Genomic DNA, 19,573 nt, shown 5'->3' with positions numbered 1-19,573 from the left:
TTGGTCCATCCATACCTGTTCTTATAACCCTCAATCCCTGGTCCATCCATACCTGTTCTTATAACCCTCAATCCCTGGTCCAGCCATACCTGTTCTTATAACCCTCAATCCCATTCCATATCAGATTTTTATCCAGCTCCATTTTGAAGGAGTTAAGTGACACAATGTCAACAGATTTTTGCTAGGAGTAACTTGTTGCCCAGGGGTCCATTCTTGGTCCCCTGTTGTGCATCACCCACTAACCCTTGGTGACATTATCAGGAAGCATGGAGTCAGCTTCCATATATATTCTGACAATACCAGCTTTACCTCTCTGCCTCCTTCATCGATCAAAGGCGCTTGTTGAACTCTCCAACTGTCTATGCCACATCAGGACACAGAGAAGCAAGAATTTATTCCAGCTTAAATATTAGCAAAACTGAAACCATCCTTTTTGGCACCCTCCAGGATCTATGTGCCTCTTGCTTCAATACCATTGACCACCAATGCAGAAACCTGGCGTCCTGCTCAACCCTTCATTCACCTTCCTCCCCCACTTCCGTGGCGTTGACAAGGCAACTCTCTTTCACCTCTGGAGCATTGCCCCCGTCCACCCTGCCTCTCCCCACCACCACCTAGTCAATGGCTTCATCACCTTGACGCTCAACTTGTCTAATGTTTTCCTAGCAGTCTTCGCTGCCTCAACCCTTCACAAGCTTCAATAGTAGGCGACCTCACCCACACAAAGTCCCGCACTCCCAACAACTTGTACTCACCCGCACTCATTCCTGCACTCTCACTCACCAGCACACGATTGTTAATTCCCTTCACCCTGTCCGCACCCACACTCAGTCCCACACTCCCATCATCCCCATCACACATTCCCGTCACTCTGTCCTCTCCTCAATCCACTGGTTCACCATGCCCCAGAGAGTTGAATTCAAACCCCACATGACCTTATCCACCCGACATTAGTGATTTCCTCCGGCTTCATGTCTCCAGAAAGACCCTTTGCTCCTCGAACACTGGGTTTCTCCTTGTCCAGCTGGTCCTACCAATTGACGCGAGGTATCTGCCCTCTGGAAGCCACCATTACCGCTATTCTCCTGTCCAGCTTCCTCTGCACTGTCGGTGGGGCAGTACTGAGGGAGCGCCACACTGTCGGAGAGGCAGTACTGAGGGAGCGCCGCACTGTCGAAGGGGCAGTACTGAGGGAGCGCCACACTGTCAGAGAGGCAGTACTGAGGGAGCGCCACACTGTCTGAGGGGCAGTACTGAGGGAGCGCCGCACTGTCGGCGGGGCAGTACTGAGGGAGCGCAGCACTGTCGGCGGGGCATTACTGAGGGAGCGCAGCACTGTCGGTGGGGCAGTACTGAGGGAGCGCAGCACTGTTGGAGGGGCAGTACTGAGGGAGCGCCGCACTGTCGGAGCAGCAGTACTGAGGGAGCGCCGCACTGTCGGAGGGGCAGTACTGAGGGAGTGCCGCACTGTCGGAGGGGCACTACTGAGGGAGCACCGCACTGTCGGAGGGGCACTACTGAGGGAGCACCGCACTGTCGGAGGGGCACTACTGAGGGAGCGCCGCACTGTCGGTGGGGCATTACTGAGGGAGCGCTGCACTGTCGGAGGTGCTGTCTTTCGTATGAGACATTAAACTGAGGTCCCGTCTGCTCTCTCAGGTGGATGTAAAAGATCCCATGGCACTATTTCGAAGAAGAGCAGGGAGTTCTCCCCGGTGCCCTGGGGCCAATATTTATCCCTCAACCAACATCGCAAAAACAGATTATCTGGCCATTATCATATTGCTGTTTGTGGGATCTTGCTGTGTGCAAATTGGCTGCCGTGTTTCCTACATTACAAGAGCAACTGCACTTCAAAACTACTTAATTGACTGTAAAGCACTTTGAGATGTCTGGTGGTCGTGAAAGGTGCTATATAAATGCAAGTCTTTCTTTTCTTTGTCAACTTCCTCCCTGCCTTTAAAAAACCTTCTCAAAACCCTTCGGTCCATCCACCTGCCCTCCTTTATTCCCTTTTTCCTTCTAGCTCGGCATCAAATAAGTTTTCCTCTTTATATAAAGCACTCGGAGACATCTTCCTACACGTGAAGAATGATACAGAAAAGTAAGTTGTTGTTACTGTTGAAATAGTGTCAAAACAAAGACAATATATACAAGTCAGGATTAGCAAGATAAGCTTCTGTCTCCTCCCAAACACATTACCTCTTTCGCTACTTCAACCATCTTTATTTCTTCTCATTCCTTGCTCCAACAGAGTATTCAGAATGTCAGTGTAATCTTCCGATAAGCCAGTCTCAAAGGAGAATGTCAGAGCGAATGAGTGAGAGGTTGAGATCTCAAGTTACCCCATTAAATGTCAGGATTCTTTTGAGAAATACAGGCTTACAGGCACGTAATACATTCTACCATCCAGTAGATTGACGTGAAGGTCCTGTGCAGATTCCAGTGTGCAATGTAGGTTAACGTGTAGACCTGGGCTACAGGCTCTGCAGTGAATGAATCAGATTTTTGATAGTCCACTTACAGAAACTCTCAACGGTGTTTAAAACCCTGTAAGAAGAAAAACTTACATTTTTAGAGCACCTCATTGCACTTCTCAAAATACACAGTGAATTACTTTGAAATACTGTAACTGTTGTTCTGTAGACATAGAATCATACAGCACAGAAGGAGGCCATTCGGTCCATCGCACCTGTGCCAGCTCTTTGAAAGAGCTCTCCAATTGGTCCCACTCCCCGGCTCTGTCCCAAAACATGGGAGCTGTTTTGCGTACAGCAAGATCCCACAAACCGCCATCGGAGGAATGACCAGTTAATGTATTGCTTGGTTGAAGAAAAGAAAAAGAAAGACTTGCATTTATATAGCGCCTTTCTTGGCATTGGGGCATCCCAAAGCGCTTTACAGCCAATGATGTACTTTTGAAGTGTAGTCACTGTTGTAAAGTAGGAACCGTGGCAACCAATTTGCGCACAGCAAGCTCCCACAAACAGCAATGTGATAATGACCCAGATAATCTGTAATCTGTTTTAGTGATGTTGTTTGAGGGATAAATATTGGCCAGGACATCGGGGGGAATGCCCCTGCTCTTCTTCGAAATAGTGCCGTGGAATCTTATATCTCCAATTGAGAGGGCAGGAGGGACCTCGGTTTAACGTCTCAGCTATAAGATGGAACCTCCGACAGTGCAGCACTCCCTCAGTACTGCCCCTCCGACAGTGCAGCGCCCCCTCAGTACTGCCCCTCCGACAGTGCAGCACTCCCTCAGTACTGCCCCTCCAACAGTGCAGCGCCCCCTCAGTACTGCCCCTCTGACAGTGCAGCGCTCGCTCAGTACTGCCCCTCCAACAGTGCAGCACTCCCTCAGTACTGCCCCTCCAACAGTGCAGCACTCCCTCAGTACTGCCCCTCCGACAGTGCGGCGCTCCCTCAGTACTGCCCCTCCGACAGTGCGGCACTCCCTCAGTACTGCCCCTCCGACAGTGCAGCGCTCCCTCAGTACTGCCCCTCCGACAGTGCAGCGCTCCCTCAGTACTGCCCCTCCGACAGTGCAGCACTCCCTCAGTACTGCCCCTCTGACAGTGCAGCGCTCCCTCAGTACTGCCCCTCCGACAGTGCAGCACTCCCTCAGTACTGCCCCTCCGACAGTGCAGCGCTCCCTCAGTACTGCCCCTCCGACAGTGCAGCGCTCCCTCAGTTCTGCCCCTCCGACAGTGCGGCGCTCCCTCAGTACTGCCCCTCTGACAGTGCGGCACTCCCTCAGTACTGCCCCTCCGACAGTGCGGCGCTCCCTCAGTACTGCCCCTCCGACAGTGCGGCACTCCCTCAGTACTGCCCCTCCGACAGTGCGGCGCTCCCTCAGTACTGCCCCTCCGACAGTGCGGCGCTCTCTCAGTACTGCCACTCTGACAGTGCGGCGCTCCCTCAGTACTGCCACTCCGACAGTGCGGCGCTCCCTCAGTACTGCCCCTCCGACAGTGCGGCGCTCTCTGAGTACTGCCCCTCCGACAGTGCGGTGCTCCCTCAGTACTGCCCCTCCGACAGTGCGGCGCTCCCTCAGTACTGCCCCTCCGACAGTGCGGCGCTCTCTCAGTACTGCCCCTCCAACAGTGTGGCACTCCCTCAGTACTGCCACTCTGACAGTGCGGCGCTCCCTCAGTACTGCCACTCCGACAGTGCGGCGCTCCCTCAGTACTGCCCCTCCGACAGTGCGGCGCTCCCTCAGTACTGTCCCTCCGACAGTGCGGCGCTCTCTGAGTACTGCCCCTCCGACAGTGCGGTGCTCCCTCAGTACTGCCACTCCGACAGTGCGGCGCTCCCTCAGTACTGCCCATCCGACAGTGCAGCGCTCCCTCAGTACTGCCACTCCGACAGTGCGGCGCTCCCTCAGTACTGCCCATCCGACAGTGCAGCGCTCCTTCAGTACTGCCCCTCTGACAGTGCGGCGCTCCCTCAGTACTGCCACTCCGACAGTGCGGCGCTCCCTCAGTACTGCACTGGGAGTAGTGGCGTAGATTTTGTACTCATGTCTCTGGAGTGGGACTTGAAAACCACAACCTTCTGACTCTGAGTCAAGAGTGCTGCCCACCGAGCCACGGCAGACACCTGGTTGAGGGAAGAATGTTGGCCAGGATACCGAGAGAACTTCCTGCTCTTCTTCAAATATTGGCACGGAATCTCTGACATGCACCTGAACCACTGGAAGGAGATGATTGGGACTCAGTTTTATGCTTTATCTGACGGACGGCATCTCGAAAATGAAGTATTCATTTAGAAAGGATGAACAGTATGGGTTCTCGTGTCTCTTGAGAAGAGAAGGCTGAGGGGTGACCGAATAGCGGTCTTCAAAATTATGAAAGGTTTTGATAGAGTAGACACAGACAGAGTGTTTCCACCTGTGGTGAAGAGCATAACTAGAGGCCATCAATATAAGATAGTCACCAAGAAATGCAATAGGGAATTTAGAAGAAATTTTGTTACCCAGAGAGTGGTGAGAATGTGGAACTCGCTACCACAGGGAGTGGTTGAAGCGAATAGTATAGATGCATTTAAGGGGAGGCTGGACAAGCATATGAGGGAGAAGGGAATAGAGGGTTACACTGATAGATTTAGATGAGGAAAGACGAGAGGAGGCTCGAGTGGAGCAGAAACGCCAGCCTGGGCTGGTTGGGCCGAATGGCCTGTTTCTGCGCTGTATACTCGAAGTAATTCTATGTATTCCTGTACTGAAGTGTCGGCCTAAATTATGAGCATGGTGCTCAAGTCCACAACCTTCTGACCCAGAACCAGATTCACATATAGTAAAAAGCTGGGTGCAAACCCCCAGTTCACATGACATAGCCTGAAAAAGGCAGCATGTTTGAATATCTCTTGGGTTTGACCTCATGAAAATCTCTACATTGGAAATGCAGCTCTTGCTGTAGGAGCTCAATGGCCACTGGAAAATAATTATGTTAATATCTTATTAATTACTTATATTGTTCAAAGAAAATTCAGTATTCTTAAGGTCAGCTGAATGATGAGGATTTGGAAAAGCTCTTTTGAAATGTAACTTTTTCCCCTTTCTCTCTTCTCCACGCTTTGAAACTGATTGCTGATGTCACCGATTTCAGTGAGCGGCTCAGTGTGTGTCTGATGTTTCACGCCGAAGAAAAAACAGGTCATCTTCCCTCACAGATTAAAGATGAAATGAAGGCAGCGTCAGTGTTTGTTACTAATTGGATGAGCAGGGGGAGCCACCTGGGGCTGACATTTGGAAGCCAGTCTCGTCATATTTAGACTGTGGAATTACCACCAACAGAGCAGGTTAGGGATTTTTTTTAAAACATTTCCTCTGGTCTCACTGCTCATTTACAACCGAAAGACTCATTTGTCTATTTTTTTACTGTCCGCGCCATAATTAAACTCCTCGATGTGTTTCCCCCACCCGCCCAATGGGATAGAACTGACAAGTGGGCAAAACGCTGCTGGTTATAGTCCAGCCCTGGCTCTTGTTTCTGTTCAGCAATGTCGGTTTGACATCCATCACTTCTCCCATTAAAACTGGGATTTTAATTTCAGATATGACTGAGAATCGTCCACAGCTTTCAGCAGCAAACTGACATAATGGCCTCAATGTTAGCAGTCTTAATAATATCACTTTGCCTAAATTCCCATCACTAAACTAATTGCAGTGAAACCTCGGAGGAGGGCGGATTAGAAAGCCGAATTTATCCCTTCTGCTGTTAGCCGCTGGCTGCAGTGTAGCAGCCTTGGAGCAGCTTGGAGCTCATTTCCTGCAGCTATGGCATGAACACTTTGTGGCGATTAAAGCAATAATCCTTGTCATTTACAATGACGTGTAAAGAGAGGGGCAAAAAAACAGTGGGACACTCCCAGGGCATTATTCATCAACACACCACAATACATAGAAACATAGAAGATAGGAGCAGGAGTAGGCCATTCGGCCCCTCGAGCCCGCTCCGCCATTCAATGCGATCATGGCTGATCATCCAAATTCAGTACCCTGTCCCTGCTTTCTCCCCATATCCCTTGATCCCTTTAGCCTTAAGAAATATATTCAATTGCTTCTTGAATATATTTAATGAATTGGCATCAACTGCCTTGTGTGGTAGAGAATTCCACAGGTTCACCACTCTCTGGGTGAAGAAATTCCTCCTCATCTCTGTCCTAAATGGCTTACCCCTTATCCTTAGACTGTGACCCCTGGTTCTGGACTCCCCTGTCATTGGGAACAGCCTTCCTGCATCTAGTCTGTCTAGTCCTGTTAGAATTTTATAAGTTTCAATGAGATCCCCTCTCATTCTTCTAAACTCCAGCGATTATAAGCCCAATCGACCCAATCTCTCCTCATACGTCATTCCTGCCATCCCAGGTATCAGTCTGGTGAATCTTCGCTGCACTCCTTCCATGGCAAGAACATCCTTCCTCAGATAAGGTGACCAAAATTGCACACAATACTCAAGTTGTGGTCTCACCAAGGCCCTGTACAACTGCAGCAAGACATCCTTGCTCCTGTACTCAAATCCTCTCGCTACGAAGGCCAATAGTGGCATAGTGGTTAGCACTGTTGTCTCACAGCGCCAGGGACCCGGGTTCAAATCCAGCCTCGGGCGACTGTCTGTGTGGAGTTTGCACATTCTCCCTGTGTCTGCGTGGGTTTCCTCCGGGTGCTCCGGTTTCCTCCCACAGTCCAAAGATGTGCAGGTTAGGTTGATTTGGCTATGATAAATTGACCCTTAGTGTTAGGGGATTAAATACGTGGGGTTACGGGGATAGGGTGGGATATGTGTCGGTGCAGGCTCGATGGGTCGAAATGGCCTCTATCTGCACTGTAGATTCTGTGATTCTGTGAATATACCATTTGCCTTCTTAATATGATACAAAACAGCATTGTCCAACCCGACAGAGTACAGCATGATCTAACCTAACCCAACCTAACACCGGAGAACACAGTCCAACCCAACGCCACCCATTGTAACATAGAACAACCCCCATTGTATATATCATTTTTTATTTATTCATGGGATGTGGGTGTCGCTGACAAGGCCAGCATTTATTGGCCATCGCTAATTGCCCTTGACAAGGTGGTGGTGAGCCGCCTTCTTGAACCGCTGCAGTCCGTGTGGATAGTTCTTTGTAGCGGTTTTGGTACAACTGAGTGGCTTGCTGGGCCATTTCAGAGGGCTGGTAAGTGTCAACCACATTGCTGTGGGTCTGGAGTCACATATAGGCCAGACCGGGTAAGGGCAGCAGATTTCCTTCCCTAAAGGACATTAGTGAACAAGTTGAGTTTTTACGGCAATCCGCTAGTTTCATGGCCACCATTACTGACACTAGCTTTTTTTATTCCCGATTTATTTAATTAACTGAATTTAAATTCCCAACTGCTGTGGTGGGATTTGAACTCACGTCTCTGGATTATTATTACAGCATAGACCAACCCAACACCAAGCATCACAGAATAGTTCAATCTAACCTAACACAGCACAGTACAGGATAGCCAAACCCAGCACAGCACACTACACCATACACCAACCCAACGCAACACAACACGGAAGCAAAATACTGCGGATGCTGGAAATCTGAAATAAAAACAGAAAATGCTGGAAATACTCAGCAGGTCAGGCAGCATCTGTGGAGCTTCCAGTCGCCTGTCATTTTAACTCTCCACCCCACTCCCGCTCTAACCTCGGCCTCCTACACTGGTCCAATGAAGCTCAACGGAAACTCGAGGAATAGCACCTAATTTTTGATTAGGCACTTTACAACCTTCTGGACTCAACAATGAGTTCAACAATTTCAGATCATAACCTCTGCCCTCATTTTTTTGGACAGCAGCTGTTGATGATTCCACTATTCCCATTTACACCTCTCTAGACCCACCTTTTGTTTCTTTACTTGTCCCATTACCATCGCCTTTTGCCTCGCACCATCATCCCTTTTGTCAGTTAATCTCTCCTGCCTTCCACCCCATCACAGACCTTCCCTTTTGTTCTTTCCTCCCCTCCCCCCTTTCCCTGCCCCTACACTTGCTTAAAAACCTGTTACATTTACAACTTTTTCCGGTTCTGGCGAAAGGTCATCGAGCTGAAACATTAACTCTGTTTCTGTCTTCACAGATGCTGCCTGACCTGCTGAGTGTTTCCAACATTTTCTGTTTTTATAACACAATACAAGATAGCCCAACACAACCCAGCAAAATCCAGCACATCACAGTCCACTCCAGCACAATCCACCATAGTATATAGTCCAGTCCAACCCAGCACAGAACATCAGACCCAGTACAGTCCAGTCCAACCCAGCACAGAACATCAGACCCAGTACAGTCCAGTCCAACCCAGCACAGAACATCAGACCCAGTACAGTCCAGTCCAACCCAGCACAGAACATTGGACCCAGTACAGTCCAGTCCAACCCAGCACAGAACATCAGACCCAGTACAGTCCAGTCCAACCCATTGCAGACATTTAAACCCAACAGGACAAGTTCTTGTAGATGCCAAAATTCATAGTACTAGAGGCGGCTCAAGTCACCAGGATGTTAAATGACCAACTAAATTTCAAATATTAACAGCCTAGTTGGCTTCAATTTTTGTTTATACATTTAAAGTAATTTTTCTTATCCTGCTGGTTAAGTCACCCTGTGCTAGCCACTATTGACCGGTCACCAGTCTGTGTAGACAAGTGACCTGGTCAATGATCAGTGCCACTCTTACATAGAATCATAGAATGGTTACAGCACAGAAGGAGGCCATTCAGCCCATCGAGCCTGTGCCGGCTCTCTGCAAGAGCACTTCAGCTAGTCCCACTCCCCCACCCGTTCCCCGTAGCCCTGCAAATTTTTTTTCCTTCAGGTACTTATCCAACTCCCTTTTGAAAGCTGTGATCTAATCTGCCTCCACCGCCCTCTCAGGCAGTGCATTCCAGATCCTAACCACTCGCAGCGTAAAAGAGTTTTCCTGATGTCGTCTTTGGTTCTTCTGCCAATCACCTTAAATCTGTGTCCTCTGATTCTCCACCCTTCCGCCAATGGGAACAGTTTCTCTCTATCTACTCTGTCCAGACCCCTCATGATTTTGAACACCTCTATCAAATCTCCTCTCAACCCCAGCTTCTCCAGTCTATCCACATAACTGAAGTCCCTCATCCTCACGTTTCAGTTTTGTTTCTGCAACTTGAATCTGCCATTTTGACTTACGCTCTCTTCTCGTTGGGGGAGGCGGTCTCCACCTCTGCATTGCCGCTTGGCCAGGATCATGTTTTTGTTGCCGTCGGTGATTACGAGTTGGTAAGTACGAGTTGAGGGCAAGTGGGAGTAAGCATTTAAGTTCCACCTTTTACCTCTCCTGCCCTCTGGACAGGAAACCGCTGCTCATGAAATGCTCAGTCCTGCAGCAGCAAAACAACAGCTTGCATTTATATAGCACCTTTAATGTAGTAAAATGTCCCAAGGTGTTTCACAGGAGCGATTATCAGACAAAATTTGACACCGAGCCGTATAAGGTCTTATTAGGGGAGGTGATCAAAAGCTTTGGTCAAAGGCAGGTTTTAAGGAGCATCTTAAAAGAGAAGACAGAGGCGGAGAGGTTTAGGGAGGAAGTTCCAGAGTTTTGGGCCTGGGCAGCTGAAGCACAGCCGGCAATGGTGGCGCGATGAAAATCAGGGATGTTAATGAGGGCCCAACGCCTGTTGAAGGGCCCGTCAATGAAATTGGTTGGCACTGACTGGAGCAGAATTCGGGCATTGCACTGCTCGGTATTTTGGTTCTACAAACAGCTTTAAGGTAAGTTTTGTAACACTTACCTATATGTGGATCCGGCAGTGGGGGTGGGGGGGGGGGAAGCAGGATTGTCCCTCCCAACCCCATGTTAAGCCTGCTTGGGTGGATGTAAAATATCCCAAGGCACTATTTAAAGAGCAGGGGAGTTATTCCCGGTGTACTGACCAACATTTATCCCTCAATCAACATCACAAAAACAGATGATCCAGTTATTATCACATTGCTGCTTGTGGGAGCTTGCTGTGCGCAAATTGGCTGCCGTGTTTCCCACATTACAACAGTGACTGCACTTCAAAAAGTACTTCATTGGCTGTAAAGTGCTTTGGGTCGTCCTGAGGTCGTGAAAGGCGCTATAGAAATACAAGTTCTTTCTTTGCCACAGCCACTGCCAGCCTGAAAGCCACTGCCGGCCCACGATTAGCTCACCCCCCTGTCCCGTTCTACCACCCCCCCCACCCTGCACTTTCTCCCCCTCCCCTCCCCCCGCTCGACCCTAGGACCAACCTGACTGCTGCTGCCGGCAAGGTAATCGACCAAACATTGTCCTTGTAGAACCGCCAAGCTGCCTCTGGTCACCCAAACCAGCGTCCACAGCCTGCCGGCAATATGCTGATGAGGCTCAAGGTCCAAATTTGGGTGAGCCTCGGAGTTCCAGCTTCCGGCACGCGAATTCCCAACATAGACCATGGCTGCAGTGTGTACCATCTACAAGATGCACTGCAGCAACTCGCCAAGGCTTCTTCGGCAGCATCTCCCAAACCCACGACCTCTTCCACCTAGAAGGACAAGGGCAGCAGGCGCATGGGAACACCACCACCTCCAAGTTCCCCTCCAGGTCACACACCATCCTGACTTGGGAATATATCGGCCGTTCCTTCATCGTCGCTGGGTCAAAATCCTGGCACTCCCTCCACAACAGCACTGTGGGAGCACCTTCACCACACGGACTGCAGCGGTTCAAGGCAGCGGCTCACCACCACCTTCTTGAGGGCAATTAGGGATGGGCAATAAATGCCGGCCTTGCCAGTGATGCTCACATCCCAGGAACAAATTTTTAAAAAGCTGGACATAATAACCAATTGTTTGGTAGAGATTCCAGTGGGACCCTGTGCTTTTAGTTCCATTCTGGTTATTTGTCGATCTGACTGAAGTGACCTTCACTGATCACAGAAGCCACCTTGCTCTGCAAATCAACACCTGTCAAATCTTGATCTTTTATTGTTGCCATAGTAACTGTTAACAGAAAGAGGAAGTGGCATCTTTAGCCCCAAACCGCATCGCTGTCAGTACCAGAATCTTGTGCAGGGAGGCCACGTTCCGGCAACTGTGCTTCCCTCCCACATCGTTTCTAGATTGAGCACTTACTGGAATCATTCGGTTTCTAGAGTGGACACTTACTGGAGTCACCTGGTTGTGGTTCTTGCACTAGAACTGGACTTTCACCTTCCTGCCTTGTGTTCATTTAGCTCTCCCACTCTCTGGGCTTTCCCTGAAGCAAATAATATCGAAATGAATTTCCTGAAATCTACTTCTACCCCAATCAATAAATGAATGAAAAAGCAAAACACTGCGGAAGCTGCAAATCTGAGTGAAAAGCAGAAAAATGCTGGAAACACTCAGCAGGTCAGGCAGCATCTGTGGAGAAAGAACTGGAAAAAGTTAGAGATGTCACTGGTTTTAAGCAGGGGCAGGGGCAGGGAAAGGGGGGGAGGGAAAGAACAAAAGGGAAGGCCTGTGATAGGATGAAAGGCAGGAGAGATTAACTGACAAAAGGGAGGATGGTGCAAGACAAAAGGAGATGGTAATGGGACAAGTAAAGAAACAAAGATGGATCTAGAGAAGGTGTAAATGGGAGGAGCAGGATCATCAACAACTGCTGTCTGAATGGGAGCAGAGGTTATGATCTGAAATTGTTGAACTCGATGTTGAGCCCGGAGGGCCGCAAAGTGCCGAATTGAAAGATGAGGTGTTGTTCCTCGAGCTTCATTAGAACAGTGTAGGAGGCCGAGGACAGAGAGGTCAGAGTGGGAGTGGGGCGGAGAATTAAAATGGCAAGTTCCGGAGAAGTGTGAGGTAATGCATTTGAGGGGGGCTAACAAGGCAAGGGAATACACTGTAAATGGTAGGACACTGAGAAATGCAGAAGATCAGAGGGACCTTGGAGTGTATGTCCACAGATCCCTGAAGGTAGCAGGACAGGTAGATAAGGTGGTTAAGAAGGCATACGGGAGAATTGCCTTTAGTAGCCGAGGCATAGAATATAAGAGCAGGGAGGTTATGCTTGAACTGTATAAAACACTAGTTAGGCCGCAGCTAGAATACTGCGTGCAGTTCTGGTCACCACATTACAGGAAGGATGTGATTGCACTAGAGAGGGTACAGAGAAGATTTACGAGGATGTTGCCTGGGCTGGGGAATATTAGCGATGAGGAAAGATTAGAGTTTTGTTCGGGGAGGAGGGGAGAGAAGGAAGTGAAGTGTCAAGCAGAAGAGAGAATGCCTTTTGGCAAGGGGTAATCAGATGGTGGATTGATACATGCTGCTGTTGTGGCCAACTTTAGAGCAGAATAAACAGAGGCATACAAACATGTCATCCTCCTGCTCTCTCAGGCAGTTTGGGGAAAATTGTGTGTGTGACATGAGTGACCTAAAGAAATAAGAATATCTATTTAGGATTATATGTATATCTATATATATAAAGCGGCTCTTCTGTCTGTCCTGATGTCTGTCCGTTCTCTATACGTTTGAAAGTTACAGAGCGTACCGACGCGCGCATCGCCTCAAAAGAAAGCTTGCGATTCCGGACCGGTCATAGGCGTATTTACGTTTTGGCCGGACAAAAATCCCGCCCGCAGTATCCCCAAAACGTTCAGCGTTCCGCTCATTAGCATCTCATTAGCGACCGTGTGACGTCGAGGTCCACCAATCGGACGGCGGGTTCCTTCCTACAGTTGAGTGTCGAGTGACTCGACGATTGACCAATCCTACGCTTCGGTGACCTCACCGGTTGACCAATCGGTGTGGGCGGGCCTTATCCTTCTGAACCGAGGTGAGTGGCCGCCATCTTGATTTTTCACAATTTTTTCCCCCACACTTTCTGTGTGTTAGGGAACTAAGGTAAATATTTTAATGATGTGTTAGGGAATTAAATAACAATTTAATAGGGGGGGGGGAGAGCCTCGGGAAATCGCGGGGGGGGGAGAGCCTCGGGAAATCGCGGGGGGGCGGAGAGCCTCGGGAAATCGCGGGGGGGGGAGAGCCTCGGGAAATCGCGGAGGGGGAGAGCCTCGGGAAATCGCGGGGGAGGGAGAGCCTCGGGAAATCGCGGGGGGGAGAGCCTCGGGAAATCGCGGGGGGGGCCTCGGGAAATCACGGGGGGCTCGCGCCGCCCGCACTGACCGCGCATGCGCCGCCTGCCCGCAGCGGCCGTCCATCAGCCGCGCCATACGCGGGGGACCTCAGCTCCGGTCCGTCCCGGCCTCAGAACCGGACCTCAGGCGCTAGGCAGGGGGAGGGGCCGGAGAGAGGGACAGAGGGGAGCGGGGGGGAGGGGGAGGGTAGGTGTGGGGGTGGGGGGAGGGAGGGAGACGGAGACAGGGGAGGGAGGGAGACAGGGGAGGGGAGGGAGGGAGGGAGACAGGGGAGGGAGACAGGGGAGGGGAGGGAGGGAGGGAGATGGGAGGGGAGGGAGGGAGACGAGGGAGGGGGGGAGGGAGGGAGAGGAGGGGAGGGAGGGATAGGACAGGGAGAGGACATGACAGGGAGAGGGGGGACACACAGGGGCAGGGAGACCAAGCGCCCCAAAATTGCCCTCGCGCCCCAAAATTGCCCTCGCGCCCCAATGCCCTCGCAACGCGGGGCTCCCCAGCTAGTATCTATATATATAAAGCGGCTCTTCTGTCTGTCTGTCTGTCCGCCTGGTCTCTATACGTTTGGAAGTTACAGAGCGTACCGACGCGCGCGTCGCCTCAAAAGAAAGCTTGCGATTCCGGACCGGTCATCGGCGTATTTACGTTTCGGCCGGACAAAAATCCCACCCGCGGTATCCCAAAAACGTTCAGCGTTCCGCTCATTAGCATCTCATTAGCGACCGTGTGACGTCGAGGTCTTCCTACAGTTGAGTGTCCAGTGACTCGACGATTGACCAATCCTACGCTTCGGTGACCTGACCGGTCGACCAATCGGTGCATGTGTGGGCGGGCCTTATCCTTCTGAACCGAGGTGAGTGGCTGCCATCTTGATTTTCCACGATTTTTTCCCCCACACTTTCTGTGTGTTAGGGAACTAAGGTAAATATTTCAATTATGTGTTAGGCAATTAATTAACAATTTATTTGAGTTTTATATTGTGTTTAGCAACCCCCCCCCCCTCCTCCTCACCCTCGCGCAGGGGGGACTCGGGGCCTGAAGCTGAAAAAATTTCTCTCTCTCTCTCTCTCTCTTTCTTCCCTCTCTCTCTCTCCTTCTCCTCTTCCCTCTCTCCTCTTCCCTCTCTCTCCTTCTCCTCTTCCCTCTCTGTCTCTCTCTACTTCCCCCTCTCAGGTGTCGCGGACGGAGCGCGGGCGCGCCGCCCGAAGTTTCCCGCTCGCTAACGGCCTTGCCGGCTCCCGCGGGCCGCTCGCACTGACCGCGCATGCGCCGCCCGCACTCACCGCGCATGCGCCGCCCGCACTCACCGCGCATGCGCTGCCCGCCCGCCCGCAGCGGCCGTCCATCAGCCGCGCGATACGCGGGGGACCTCAGCAACGGCACCGGACCTCAGGCGCTAGGCAGGGGGAGGGGCCGGAGAGAGGGACAGAGGGGAGTGGGGGAGGGGAGGGGGGGGAGAGGGAGACAGGGAGGGGAGGGGAGAGAGGGGAGGGGAGGGAGAGGAGAGAGGGGAGGGAGGGATAGGACAGGGAGAGGACATGACAGGGAGAGGGGGGACACACAGGGGCAGGGAGACCAAACGCCCCAAAATTGCCCTCGCGCCCCAAAATTGCCCTCGCAACGCGGGGCTCCCCAGCTAGTATATATATATACACACATATACATAGTCATTGATATGAATAACAATTATTTACATGTTACATATATATGGAGAGAGAAATATAAAGTTGGCTGTTGCATTCATATCAATGACTAGCACTACTCTGATAACATCTTCAATTTTTCCCCCATTATGTGAACAAAATTGGACTTTTTCTTCAATGCCCTTTTCATTAACATGGGTTTACCTTAATTCAAAGTATTATTGAAGCACAGCATGGTATTTGTTTTGATGAGCTGGTGTTTACTTTGATGTTATCTGGTGTTTGTAGGGGCAGCCTGGTACGTCGGGCTTGGCGGGACCCAAAGGACCCGAGGTGAGCCAATGAATGTTGAATGAAATCATGGTTTCTCTCAAAATGAACTCAGCATGAAGCTATCATATTCAACCTGTTTCATTATTGTTGTTCATGGTTTTCATTTGAGCACAGATGGCAAAGTTTATGGAATAGCTTGTTTTACCCAGAGTCTGACTGGACTACAAGTGCAGCTGATAGGAAAAGGAGAACATACATGATTACAGCAAAAGTTCTTACATTTTAAACCAAACAGTTCAGTATCAGTAAAAAAAAAAGCACTCAAGATCAGCCAAAGTTTTTGCTCTTAATGATTATATCTATAAGAATGTCAAGGCATACACATATTTTTTTCCAGCATCATTGCTGATGCTTTTATTCATTGTCAACAAATCAACAGAAGATAATGAAGTCTTCAAAACATGCAGGGCAGTCAGTCTGCTAATCGTAAGGAGATAGCAGGATGTTTCATGCAGTAGTTGACTCTAATATTCAGTTGGTCCAAATGTGGCTTATTTTCCATTTTGCAACGTCTGAAGGAGATTTAACGGCCTCTTCCCCCTTGGCGTCCATGACGCCTCCTCCTCCTCCTTCTCCTTCTTCTTCTTCCACCACGTCTTCTGCCTCTTCCATAACTTCTCCTAGATTGGCTTCTTGCCATAGTGGTACTTTGGCTTCTTTCTGACTACTGCCACCACTTGAGAAATGTTGGCATTTTATATCGTGCTCGGGTTGTAATTTTCCCCATGACACCCATTGTGATGCGTACATGTGCATGACACCCATTGTGATGTGTACAAGTGCTTAACATGTTAACATATGCCCTTATATTGTGTTTCTGCCCATATTGATGTACACAGTGTGCATTTGCTTACATTTTTGCCCTTTTATGGTATTGATGTGCATGTGTAACTTACATTTTGCTGCATTTGACCCTCATCATCCCTTATTAGGTGTTGTTATGGACGTTAAATGCGGTTATTTAAATGTCACTAATGTGGTGGTTGTGTGCAACCGTATAAAAACATACTCAACTGCAGACCCTGTTTCTCTTCTGTAGTATAGCCTAAAGCAGGGCCAAGGAGGTGGGCAGTTGAGTTTGAACAGGGAGACAGCTGAGGTGGTGCCAGGACTAAAGCATGCCCGAGAAGTGCAGCTAAGATGGGGGCCTGAAACGAAGCAAAGGGATTAAGCAGAGCCAGGGCATAAGCCAGATGAGCAGCCCTGAACTGGAGCCAAGGCACAGCCAGGTGTTGCATGCCTGAAGTGGAGCGTAGGATGAGGGCCCAAAATGGAGTGGAATAAAGCAGAACAAATGAAGTGGAGTCAGAGGAGAGCAGGCCTCAATTATAGCCACACACTGGACCTAAAGTGGAGCTGAAAGAAAGCCACCAGAATAGTCCTGAATCAGAACCATGTAAAAAGAGGCAATGATAAAACTTACAAAATAATAAAAATTATTTAAATTCTATTGAGAAAATGTGTTGAGTTTCCTTTTCTACTGGGGGAACTTTCGGGCCCCCCACTGGGCAGAAATGGGGTGACATACCACCACGTTCCTGCCGGCAGTGTGGCCGACTATCTCCCCCAAGAATCTACCGCTGAGCACCTCCCCTCCCGAGTTTCCGCCCAGGGGCAACCTGAAAATATCCCCTAAAGGAGTAGATTTTAACACTTGGGTGGCCAAATGTACCAGGATCACTCACCCGCCTGTACCAGGAGCAAAAGAGGCCAGAGCCATTTCGAGACCTGAACCTCATTGTGCCCGCCCCAAATGGCTGTTCTGATGCTGCTCGCTGGATCTGGACCAGCACAATATCAATTTACAAATGGAGGGAGAGGACTTAGTAGACATCCTTCTCCCTCCATTTCTACTCCCCATTTCCTCATCTACTAAGGGCTTAGTGTCGGCTGAGACCGCAACACATTTCCTCTTCTCTTTTGCCCCTTTATATTCCCGGCTGCCTCTTCTGCCCAATTTGACGCAGGATAACAGAGGAAAATCAGGCCCATATAATCTACAGGTTTTTAAAACCAAAGCTTCGGGTCACTTGATCATTACCTTTTTTCTCCCACTTTGGTACCTGTGTTCAAATTGAGTCCACAAAGAAAGCATCCTCTTTTAGGAAGGTATAAGTCTGGTAACCACTAACCCAATAACAGTGACTGCATAATGCCTTTTTATTAACTATTTTTTAAACCTGGCCAGCCACTTTCAATCAGATTCCTGCCCAGATATTTATCCAGGTCTCTTTTGAAGGCATTAACTGCTTTTTCTTGAGATTCTGTTCCATGTATGCAATTCTCTCTGGGGAAATAAATATTATATGGAACGAAATCACATTGGCGCCCTTATGAGTTGTAAAATTCCTTTGTCCACAATTTTAATGCAATTTATTTTTGTTGGGTGTTTACCTCTATTCAAACCAAAGGATTCTATTGAAATGCATTAAGCATTCCTATGGTAATACTGCACCTCACGGATACCTCTGATGTGAATTTGTGTGGGAGTTCTCTCGCTGGCCCGCCGTAAATTAGACAGAAGAGCTGCTGAATCCCCAGGTGTAAATGGTGTTTATGCCTCTTTGCTTGTGTTTCTGCAACTCTTCCGCCAAAGTTACAGTGGAATTTCACCCCTCTAGTGTCACTTGAGGCCTGTTATTTCTGAACCGGTGTCCTCTAGTTCTGTTAAATGGCCCGTTAGCACATACACTACATTGTTTTTGTCTCTGGTCTCTGGATATCGGCTGCCTTTATTGCCCAGCCTAGTTTGCCTGAGAAGGTGGTTGTGGGCTGCTTTCTTCAGCAGTTATTTTTACAATTAGTTAAGTGATTTGCAGGGCCACGAGTTGGGCTTTCCAAATTTTTGAAGAGGACGTCACCAATGACCTATACAATGTTAGGATAGTTTCCTCTGACTTATAATGAAATGTTGAGTTGAATACCAGTTCTTGACTAGCTTCACTGATGAATTTCATATTGAAAAGTTTTTTTGAATTGTCAAAACCTTTTCCACTTTTGCTCATGGATGTCTCATGTTTCCTTTTCAAATGTGCAGCACCAATTTATTGCCAACCCTCAACACATTTGTTACTTGATCCGTGACCCTTACACTTGTCACCTGGCCAAACCTTAGTGTCATCAACAAATGTTGTGGTATATATAACTGCTGACCGTCATGAACATCAGGGGACTTTGTCATTCTCCTGAATCCAGAGCTTTCATTGTAGGTTGAAGAGAAGATTGGTCAGTGCTGAGTAAGCTCGCATTAGACTGTGTACTCACTGTAGAATTAAATTACATCGAATTTACAGCACAGAAACAGGCCATTTGGCTCAACTGGTCCGTGCTGGTGTTTGTGCGCCACTCAAGCCTCCTCCCACCCTTCTTCACCGAACCCAATCTGCATACCTTTCTATTCCTTTCCCCCTCATGTACTTATCTAGCTTCGGCTTAAATGCATCTCTGCTATTCGTCTCTCAACTACTCTATGTGATAGCAACTTCCACATTCTAACTACTCGCTGGGTAAAGAAGTTTCTCCTGAATCGTTATTGGATTTATTTATGACTATCTTATATTTATGGCCCCTAGTTTTGGATGACTCACAAATGGAAACATCAAGTAGAAAGAGGAGGAGGTGAAATCATCCAGAGTTTCCAATGGATTTAGGAACAGCTTCTTGCCCAGGGCTGTCATCCTACTGAACTCTGCTAATAAACTCTAAAGCCTGCACATCTGTCAATGCACTTTATTATGTTTATGTTTATGTTACAAGCCAAATGTATGTTAAATGTCTTAATCAAAATGTACACTCTCGGGAGCCACAAGCTTACATTTCGTTGTACTGCACTTGTGCACTAACAATGACAATAAAGTTGATTATTATATGCTGATAGTAGTCAGTAAATTCTGCTGGAAAAGCTTGTTTATAGACATGCATTGAGGACAGGATTAGATTGATTCCTGGGAT

At 49.0% G+C, this 19,573-nt stretch overlaps 1 long non-coding RNA gene across 1 annotated transcript; it reads left to right on the top strand.

Annotated features, from left to right (window-relative positions):
• Positions 1-14,483: 14,483 nt before the first annotated feature.
• Positions 14,484-19,573, top strand: LOC147101026 (uncharacterized). Its single transcript, XR_015073438.1, has 3 exons — positions 14,484-14,567; positions 15,578-15,622; positions 19,195-19,573. It is a non-coding gene; the product is annotated as an uncharacterized LOC147101026 (long non-coding RNA).

Source organism: Somniosus microcephalus, chromosome 24 (genome assembly GCF_052327205.1).
Source record: "Somniosus microcephalus isolate GS21.2 chromosome 24, FLI_Smic_1.0, whole genome shotgun sequence".
NCBI classification, from domain to species: domain Eukaryota; kingdom Metazoa; phylum Chordata; class Chondrichthyes; order Squaliformes; family Somniosidae; genus Somniosus; species Somniosus microcephalus.
The sequence above is the reverse complement of the archived record's forward strand: the minus strand, read 5'-3'. Positions and strand labels throughout refer to the sequence as shown.